This window comes from Capsicum annuum, chromosome 12 (assembly GCF_002878395.1).
Source record: "Capsicum annuum cultivar UCD-10X-F1 chromosome 12, UCD10Xv1.1, whole genome shotgun sequence".
Classification (NCBI taxonomy): domain Eukaryota; kingdom Viridiplantae; phylum Streptophyta; class Magnoliopsida; order Solanales; family Solanaceae; genus Capsicum; species Capsicum annuum.
In genome coordinates, this window is record NC_061122.1 from 159,453,262 (window position 1) to 159,463,690 (window position 10,429).

Below are 10,429 nucleotides of genomic sequence, written 5' to 3' on the forward strand. Positions count from 1 at the left end.
TATAGTAAATAAACACAGTGAACAAAAAAGAGGAAAAAGTAGAATGTTTATTGATTATAGAAACCTAAATGTAAAAACTATGACATATAATTATTCAATACCAAATAAGATTTTAAAAATAAGACAGATACAAGGATATAACTATTTTAGTAAGTTCGATTGTAAATCAGGATTTTCCACTTAAAGCTAGAAGAAGAATCTAAAAAATTAACTGTGTTTACAGTACCACAAGAATTTTATGAATGGAATGTGTTACCATTTGGATATAAAAATGCACCAGGTAGATACCAACACTTTATGGATAGTTATTTTAAACAACTACCTAATTGTATAGTATACATAGATGATATACTATTATATACAAAAACTAAGGAGGAACATTTAAAATTACTAGAACAATTTGCAGGTATAATAGAAAATTCAGGAATAAGTTTAAGTGAAAAGAAAGTTGAAATTATGAGAAATCAGATAGAGTTTTTAGGAATACAAATAGATAAAAGTGAAGTAAAAATGCAACAACATATTGTAAAAAAAATAATAAATTCAAAAGAAGAATTAGATACAAAAAAGAAATTACAATCATTTTTAGGATTAGTACACCAAGTAAGAGAATATATACCAAATTAGCAGAAATCCTAAAACTATTACAGAAAAAATTTAAAAAGGATGTAGAATATAATTACAACGAAGAAGATAAAAAACAAGTACAGAAAATAAAAATACAATGAAGAAGATAAAACCCAAGTACAGAAAATAAAAATACTTTGTAAAGAGTTACCAAAATTACAATTTCTAGACGAAAATAAAAAATTTACATATATTGTAGAAGTAGATGCAAGTGAAAATAATTATGGAGGACTACTAAAATATAGATATGAAGGAGAAAAATTAGAATATCATTTTAGATACTACTCAGGAACGTTTAATGAAACAGAAATAAAATGGAAAATAAATAGAAAAGAATTATATTCATTATATAAATGTTAATTAGCATTTGAGTCATATATTGTATATAACAAGTTTATTGTACGAACAGATAATACACAGGTACGATGGTATTTAGCAAGAAAAATACAAAATTTAGTTACAATGAAGGAAATTCGTAGATTAGTATTGAATATATTAAATTTTACGTTTACAGTTGAAGTAATCAGTACTAACAAAAATGTTATTGCAGATTACATATCAAAACAAAGCTACACAGACTGATATAATAGAGGATGATGCTTTAGAAAAGATATGGGTAATGAAATAGAAAAGCTAAAGACTAATGAAGTTAAACTGAAGTATGAAGCTATGACTAAGATAACTTAGCAGTGTGCAAAGCTATGTCGATCGGACGACAATAAAATTTCAGAGATAAAAGTAGACGTTGGGACACTCCATAAAACCCATAACGTTTATCAATATACAACTGCAGGTACAAGCAAAGGAGTCAGTGGACAAAGATATCAGAACATGAACATGAACAAGATATTTGAAAAAACATTTATACCAAAAACACAAACAGACCCCTTGTTCATACCCCCCACAAACTACCACATATCGAGAGAGTTTAAACGAAAATCAAAAAGCCTATAACCATATAACTCGAGCATACATAGAAAATATGCACAAAATACAGACTCACCTAAACCTTAGACCCAGAGTCACAAATATCCAAGAATCAAATACAGACTATATAACCCAAAAACTACAACGTTACAACAAGTTAATTGCATTACCAAAAACTAACACAAATTTAGTTAAAACCTTTTTCAGTTATGAACTATTAAATACCATATATACCCAAGAAAAAAACAAGCTATGAAAATGAAATAACAATGACATATGAATAGTCTTTTTGACTTAAGATACGTAAATAATTGTGTAACATTATTAGTCTTTACTATTTTTGACTTTTCTTAGTTTTTTTGGCACTTGCCATTATTTGTTTTTCACTTTTTTGACAAATGTAAAGTTAGAACCATTGTTAGTCTTTTACTTTTTTGACAGATGTAAAGTTAGAAATAGTGTAAATATTTTACGCATTTTCATCTTTTAGGATTATAAATATGTAAGTCATACGGTAATCTAAGGTAAGACTTTCATGTGTTGAAAGCAAGCCTTCTCTCTTGTACACAAAAAACTTTTGAATATTTAATAAAAATAGATATATTTCTAAGGTAAAGTTATGGATGAGCAAAGAACAGATTTATCAAATCTACCAGAACAGGTATTTTCATTTACAATTATGAATAACTAAATTCATAAATTCCTGACAATCATGATATAATAAAATAAGCTCATGTTAGTTACTTTATAGTAGAATTATTCGAAGAATAGCATGTTAAGAAGTTTATTAGCAAAGTGGAAAAGGAGAAAAATTCCCAAGAACTATGCCATCCTAAAGGTGAAACCGGTGAGGCAAAAAAGCCGTGATAGGGGAGTAACCAGAGTAGAGGCGCAGTTTAGGGAAAAAGTATCCAGATTACCATGCTAATAGTGACCGAAAAACATGTTATTTAAGAATAATCTAGTATATAATGATCTAAGATAACTATAGCTCTGATACCAATTGTAGGGGGTGCGGATAATGCGGATAACTTAACACAGCTCTGATAATCCTATGTCATAGCATTCCTGAGTTATTTGTTTTAACCTTATTAATTCTTCTATTTTATTTTTAAGGTATATTATATTCCATATTTCTAGTTTTTATGGAGTCAAGTAGATTCTTTTTCATAAGTATTTCTGTTAATCTCATTTGTTTCATATCTTTTCTCCAATATTCTAGTCAAGTAGTTGTAATTTTACAAATTTCTGTATTATAACTTATTCTAATTGTACTATATTTGATATGTAATTCTATGTTATCTATGTGATTCATTAACATTTGTTGTTCATGTATAGTTTTATATAAATTATCATTTGTATCTCCTTTTTCTAAGATTAATTTTATTCTAAATAATCTTTCTTCTAATTGTCTTTTTTCTTTTTTAAACTGATTCCTATAATTAATTTCTTCATATAGCCAACTTTGTTTTATTCTAACTCTTCTAATATATTCTATCATTTTTTAATCTGTATAATATCCGTCTGAATAATAACTATCTAAATATGAGCAGTAGCTTTATATAAGTGTAAGTTTTGTATAGAACTTAATAACTCGTTTTGTATAGAACTTAATAACTCTTCATTAAAATGAAATACCTTTTTGTATATAATTTTTCTTATATCTACTATTTTTATATCCTTAAGTATATACAAAACAAGTATTTTAAATTTATCTAGAAGAGTTAGAGAAAAACAAAGTTGGCTACATGAATAAATTAATTACAGGAATCAGCTTAATAGAGAAAAAAGACAATTAAAAAAAAGATTATTTAGAATAAAATTAACCTTAGAAAAAAAATATATACAAATGATAATTTATATAAAATTATACATGAACAACAAATGTTAATGAATCACATAAATAACATAGAATTACATATCAAATATGGTACAATTAGAATAAGTTATTACACAAAAATTTGTAAAATTACAACTACCATAGGATAAAATGATAAAATACGAATACTTAAAATATTGGAGAAAAGATATGAAACAAATAAGATTAACAGAAATACTTATGAAAAAGAATCTACTTGACTACATAAAAACTAGAAATATGGAACATATAGTATACCTTAAAAACTAAATAGAAGAATTAATAAGGTTAAAACAAATAACTCAGGAATGCTATGACATAGCATTATCAGAGCTATGTTAAGTTACCCGCACTATCCGCACATAGCATTATCAGAGTTATGTTAAGTTACCCGCACTATCCGCACCCCCCTACAATTGGTATCAAATCTATGTTATTTAAAAAATGTACAAGTAGATATGTGTTAATTATATGAAATATTAGAAATGTTAACTTAATTATTAATATTATTAATTACGTTATCTTGTTAACTATGTTGTTATTTATTTGTTAAATATGAGAAGACCATTTAAAAATACACAAGCTTTTAGAAAAATTAAAAGAATTTTAACTAGTTACCACCCAGAATATAAGAAGTTAAATAAAACAAAAGAAAACCCCCACAGATTAGCTTACTTAATTACCTTAATATCTAGCAATGAAGCAAAATTAATAATTCATTTAAAAATCTAGAAGAATGAGATACATACCACCTAATTATGATAAAATTAGATTTTGGTATCCACCAAAATACTATAAATATTGTACATATGAATAACATAACAAAATCACAAAAATATAAAGAACTAAAGCAAATAATATCTGAAAAATGAAAAAAAAATTTATAAAAAAAAGAAAGAAAGACTACAATATAACATGATTGTTGGAGTATGCCAAAAATCAATAAAAATACAGAAAGAAGAAATATCATATTTAGAATCACAAATAGATAGTCTAGAATACATATATCAACATGATCTATACACTATCAAATAGATAAAATGAACAAAGAAAAATTTATAATAGATGAAAAAACATATGAAAATCACGAAGGATTAAAAATAAGAATAGTATTTTCTAATTTAGGAAGAAGATATAAGAAAATAGGTGAACATTTATACTTAATGCTAGAAAAAAAAGAACTAAAATTAAAAGATAAATTAACAGTCATGGTAAGAATAGCAAGAGAAAATAAAGAAATAGACAGGAAAATAGAAATAGATAAAATAAAACAACAGACTACCGAAGAAATACAAAAAATAGAAGAAACTAAAAATAATAGGATTACTGAATTAGAAAAAAAACTGCAAATGCTAAAAGAGCTGTATGAAAAAAAACAGAAAGAAAAGGATAAAGAACAAAAATATAATAGATGCTGAAAAAATAGATAATTATGATTCAGAAGATAGTGAAACATATACAGAAATCTTAAAAAATATAGAAAAACTAGAAATTAATGAAAAAAAAGAAGTAATTAATAAAGAAAACTTAGAAAATACAAACACGGAAATAAACACTCTTGATAAAAAAGACTATGAAAACATAATACCTAGTACATCAGAAATAAGAAAACCTACATTTTATTATAAAGATAAGTTTAAAAGATATAACCTAAAGGATAAATATAACAAATGGACACCAAAACAAATAATTAATAAAAATTATAACTTCTTAGACTTAGACTATGTAATAGATGTAGATTAAATGATACAATTATGGATAGGATATATAATAAAATAATTATTAGAAAATGGTATAAATGTAACAGATACACAAGAATATATAAAAAGAACACTAATAGGAACAACAAAATTATAATTTTTAAATTTAACTGAAGAAAGTAAAAAGGTATTAAGAGCTGATAAAAAAACGGAAGGAACAACAGTAACTAAGCAAACACCTATAGACATATTGAAAAAATATGAAATAGCTATAAAAGATGAATTTAGCAGTATGGCAACAGAAGAAGAAGAACAAAACAAAGAAAAAGATACAAATAGGAATTTAACGTTAAAAGTAGCAATATGTAATATGTGTTATATAGATGAGTATACGTGTGCATTTGAAGAATACTACTATAAGGGAACATACAATACAGAAGAAAGTAAAGAAGTAAGAAGATTATATTTTAGTAAATTATCTGAACCATTTAGTTCAAAAATAATAAAGAGTTGGGATGAAGCAAAAATAGTAGATACCCTAGGAGCAAGAATAAAATTTTTACAACAATGGTATAGAAATCTATGTGAAAAATATTGAGAAGAAATAAAAATGAAAAAAAAACATTAATAAGAAATTTAGCATGTTGCAAGGATAAAATAGCACCCCAATTTGGATGTGAAGAAAAATATTATAAGAAAAGAAAAAATCAAAAGAAATATAAGAGACACAAAAAATCGAAATATAAATATAAGAAACCAAGAAAAAGATACTATGTAAAAAATTATGAATATAAAAGGACCATATAGAAAAAATAAATCTATAAAAGAATGTACTTGTTATAATTGTGGAAAACTAGGACACTTATCTAGAGATTGTAAAATGCCTAAAGATCCAAAAAGAAACAAATATCAAAAATAAAGATAGAAAATGGAGAATATATGCAAATAGAATATATAGATTACGAATTAGAAAGTGACGATAGTATATATGAAATTTCGGAAAATGAAACAAATAATGAAATAGATAGTAAATCAGATGAATCAAATGACTGAAGAAGATATAAAAATAATAACAAAGGAAGAATATTTAAATGAAGAAGGAACAGATCAGAAAATAATATTTAATAATAATATATTTGACGAGATAAAAGGAAAAGAATTAGATCTAAGTGCAGAAAAAATATTTAAAATACCAACAATAAAAAATATATTTAGTAGATGAAAAGAAGAATATTACGTAATAAGCCAAAAAGAATATATAATAGACTGTAGATATGCAAAAACTAGAGCTAGTATACCACTAGTAACAAAAAGAATAATAAATAAAGAAATAAACGATATAAAAAGTAAAGACCCAATAAAATATGTACACCTTGGAGGAATGAAAATATTAATAAAAGCATGTTTTAGAGAAGGAATAGATACACCAATAGAATTATATTTAGCAGATGATAGAATTATAAAACCTATAGAAAAAAGTATAATAACTGCTATAAGAGGAAATTTAATATACCAAAAATTTAAATTTATAATAAGTGTGAATTATTCAGTAGCAATAACAGATAAAAACAAAGATAAATCATTACTATTATATTGGAAATATTAACCCCAGGAAGTAAAATATTTACAGCAAGATGCAAAAATCTATATGTATTAACAACAAAACATAAAATAACGAAAAAAAATAAAATAAATAAAATACAAATAGAAAGTCCTTTTGAACAATTTGTTAAAACAATTGATAAAATGATTATAGTTACAAAGACATAGATATAGAAGAAGATTTAGAAATAATAAATGATAGAATAAGCACAACAAAAAGAATAGCTTTTGAAAAAACTAGAATCATCAAGATCATCGAAAAGAACAAATTATGAAATAACTTCAACAGTTAATTTAAGTCAATATATATAACTGGAACAATAAATGAAAAAGAATATTTAATACTCCTAAATACATGACAGGAAGAAAACCATATAGGCAAAATACCTAGTGTAAAATGAAGAAATAAAATCTCATAGTAATATCTGCCCAGATCTACCAAGAAGTTTAATAACTATTAAAGAAGAAACTGAAAAAGAAATAATAATAATAATAGGAGTTAGAAAAATAAAAATAGAAATTGAAATAAAGGAAGATATGCAAAAAGCAGACATAATATTAGGAATAAAATGGTTAGAACAAGTAAAACCCTACAATGTAGAACACACACAATTAACCATATCCTATAATAGAGAAAAATTGTTGATAAAAAGAATATTAACATGAAAATATATGTACTTACGAAAATAATAGTAGAAGAATATTATAATATATATTATACACCTATTATAGACACAGGAGCAGAAGCCAACTTATGTAGATATAATTGTTTACTAGAAGACAAATGGGATAAGCTAAAAACACCAATAGTAGTTAAAAGATTTAATAATGAAGGAAGTTTAATTACCTATAAAGCTAGAAATGTAAAAACATAAGTATGGGATAAGATATTAACAATAGAAGAGATCTATAATTATGAACTAACATCAAAAGATATGCTTTTAGAAATGCCACTTTTAGATAAACTATACCCACATATAATAACTAGAACAGACTGGTAGTTTACAACCCCATGTAAGCAAAAAGTAAGAGCAAAAAGAGTTATTAATAAAATAAGAAAGAAAACTGATTGGACAAAAGGAAGTGAAAAAATCACACAAAAATTAGAAAATATAAAAAATACTGAAGACAAAACAGAACTAGTTATATTTTCAATAAATAAAGAAGAAATAACTATATTCTCAATAGATAAGATAGAAATAATAAAGAAAAAATTAAGACAACTATACAGTGAAGATCCATTAAAAGGATGGAAAAAATATAATACTACTGTAAGAATTGAGCTAATAGATAAAAATAGTATACTAACCCAAAACCATTAACATATAACTTTAATGATTTAAAAGAATTTGAAATGCATATAGATGAATTGTTAGAAAAACAATACATACAAAAAAGTAATAGTAAACACAATAGCCCAGCATTTATAGTAAATAAACATACTGAACAAAAAAGAGGAAAAAGTTGAATGGTTATTGATTATAAAAACCTAAATGCAAAAACTATGATATATAATTATCCAATACCAAATAAGATATTAAAAATAAGACAGATACAAGGATATAACTATTTCAGTAAGTTCGATTGTAAATCAGAATTTTACCACTTAAAGCTAGAAGAAAAATCTTAAAAAATAACTGCATTTACAGTACCACAAGGATTTTATGAATGGAATGTATTACCATTTGGATATAAAAATGCACCAGGTAGACATCAACACTTTATGGATAGTTATTTTAAACAACTACCTAATTGTATAGTATACATAGATGATATACTATTATATATAAACACTAAAGAGGAACATTTAAAATTACTAGAACAATTTGTTGGTATAATAGAAAATTCAGGAATAAGTTTAAGTGAAAAGAAAGCTGAAATTATACAAAATCAGATAGAGTTTTTAGGAATACAAATAGATAAAAGTGAAGCAAAAATGCAACAACATATAGTACAAAAAAAATAATAAATTTAAAAGAAGAATTAGATACAAAAAAGAAATTACAATCATTTTTAGGATTAGTAAATCAAGTAAGAGAATATATATCAAAATTAGCAGAAAACCTAAAACCATTATAGAAAAAATTTAAAAAGGATGTAGAATATAATTACAATAAAATAGTTAAAAAAACAATTGCAGAAAATAAAAATACTTTGTAAAGAGTTACCAAAATTACAATTTTCAGACGAAAATAAAAAATTTACATATATAGTAGAAGCAGATGCAAGTGAATATAATTATGAAGGAGTACTTAAATATGGATATGAAGAAGAAAAATTAGAACATCATTGTAGATACTACTCAGGAACGTTTAATGAAACAGAAATAAAATGGAAAATAGATAGAAAAAGTATTATGCTCATTATATAAATATTTATTAGCATTTGAGTCATATATTGTATATAACAAGTTTATTGTACGAACAAATAATACACAGGTCCGATGATGGTTAACAAAAATAATACAAAATTCAGTTACAACGAAGGAAATTTGGAGATTAGTATTGAATATATTAAATTTTACATTAACAATTGAAGTAATCAAGACTAACAAGAATATTATTGCAGATTACATATTAAGACAAAGCTACCCAAACTGATATTACAGAAGACGATACTCTAGAAAAAATACTCAAAACCCTAACTGCATTTTCACTGAAAGTGGATAGTATAGGAAATGAGATAGAAAAGTTAAAGACTAATGAAGTTAAACTAAGTCTGAAGCTATGACTCAGATAACTCAACAGTGTACAGAGAAATGTCGATCGGAAGATAGTAAAATTCCAGAGATAAAAGGAGACATTGGGAAACTCCAAAAAACCCATAATGTTTATCAATCTACTTCTGCAAGTACAAGCAAAAGAGTTAGAAGGAACCCAAATATGAACTTGAATAAAATATTTGACAAGCCATTTATACCAAAAGACCCTTTGTTCATACCCCCACAAACTACCACATATCTAGAAAGCCTAAACCAAGAAAAGAAAGCCTATAATCACATAACCAGCTCATATATTGAAAACATCCACAAAATACAAACACATTTAAACCTTAGACTCAGAGCAATAAATATCCAAGAACCAAATACAGATTACATAACCCAAAAACTACAAGGATATAATAAGTTAATTGCATTACCAACAACTAACCCAAATCTTGTTAGAACATATTTCGATTATGGATTAATCAACACCGTATATACCCAAGACAGAAGTGAGTTAGCATCTATACCAGAGATATATAAAGCAATTACCACTTACAAAAAGATAACCAAAGGCAACTTATTTTTTATAAAGTTTTATACAACACCAACAGAGATATTGTATGATGAGATTAAACCAGTTTTACAAGTTGTGAAAATAGGAATGAAAAAATATATGATCATACCAGAAGATATTGAACCACAGGCAAAAATACAAAAAATAGATATACCAATTTTTTATGCAAATAAACGAATTATTGGAATATCCATAATCATCCAAGAGTTATCAAATAATTACTTAAATGGCAACCCAATTTGGAGTTACTATTCAAGATACCAGTTAATGATTTATTCAAATTCAAGAGAGTTAAGACAAGCAGATATAGAGGAAATTCAAAGATGGATTATGACACTACTTAATCCAGAAAGGCAACCAACTACCAGAGCAATTAAAGAAAAATTTATTTTAGAAGAATTATTGACTAGATATTGCAAGATAATTGGACATAAATA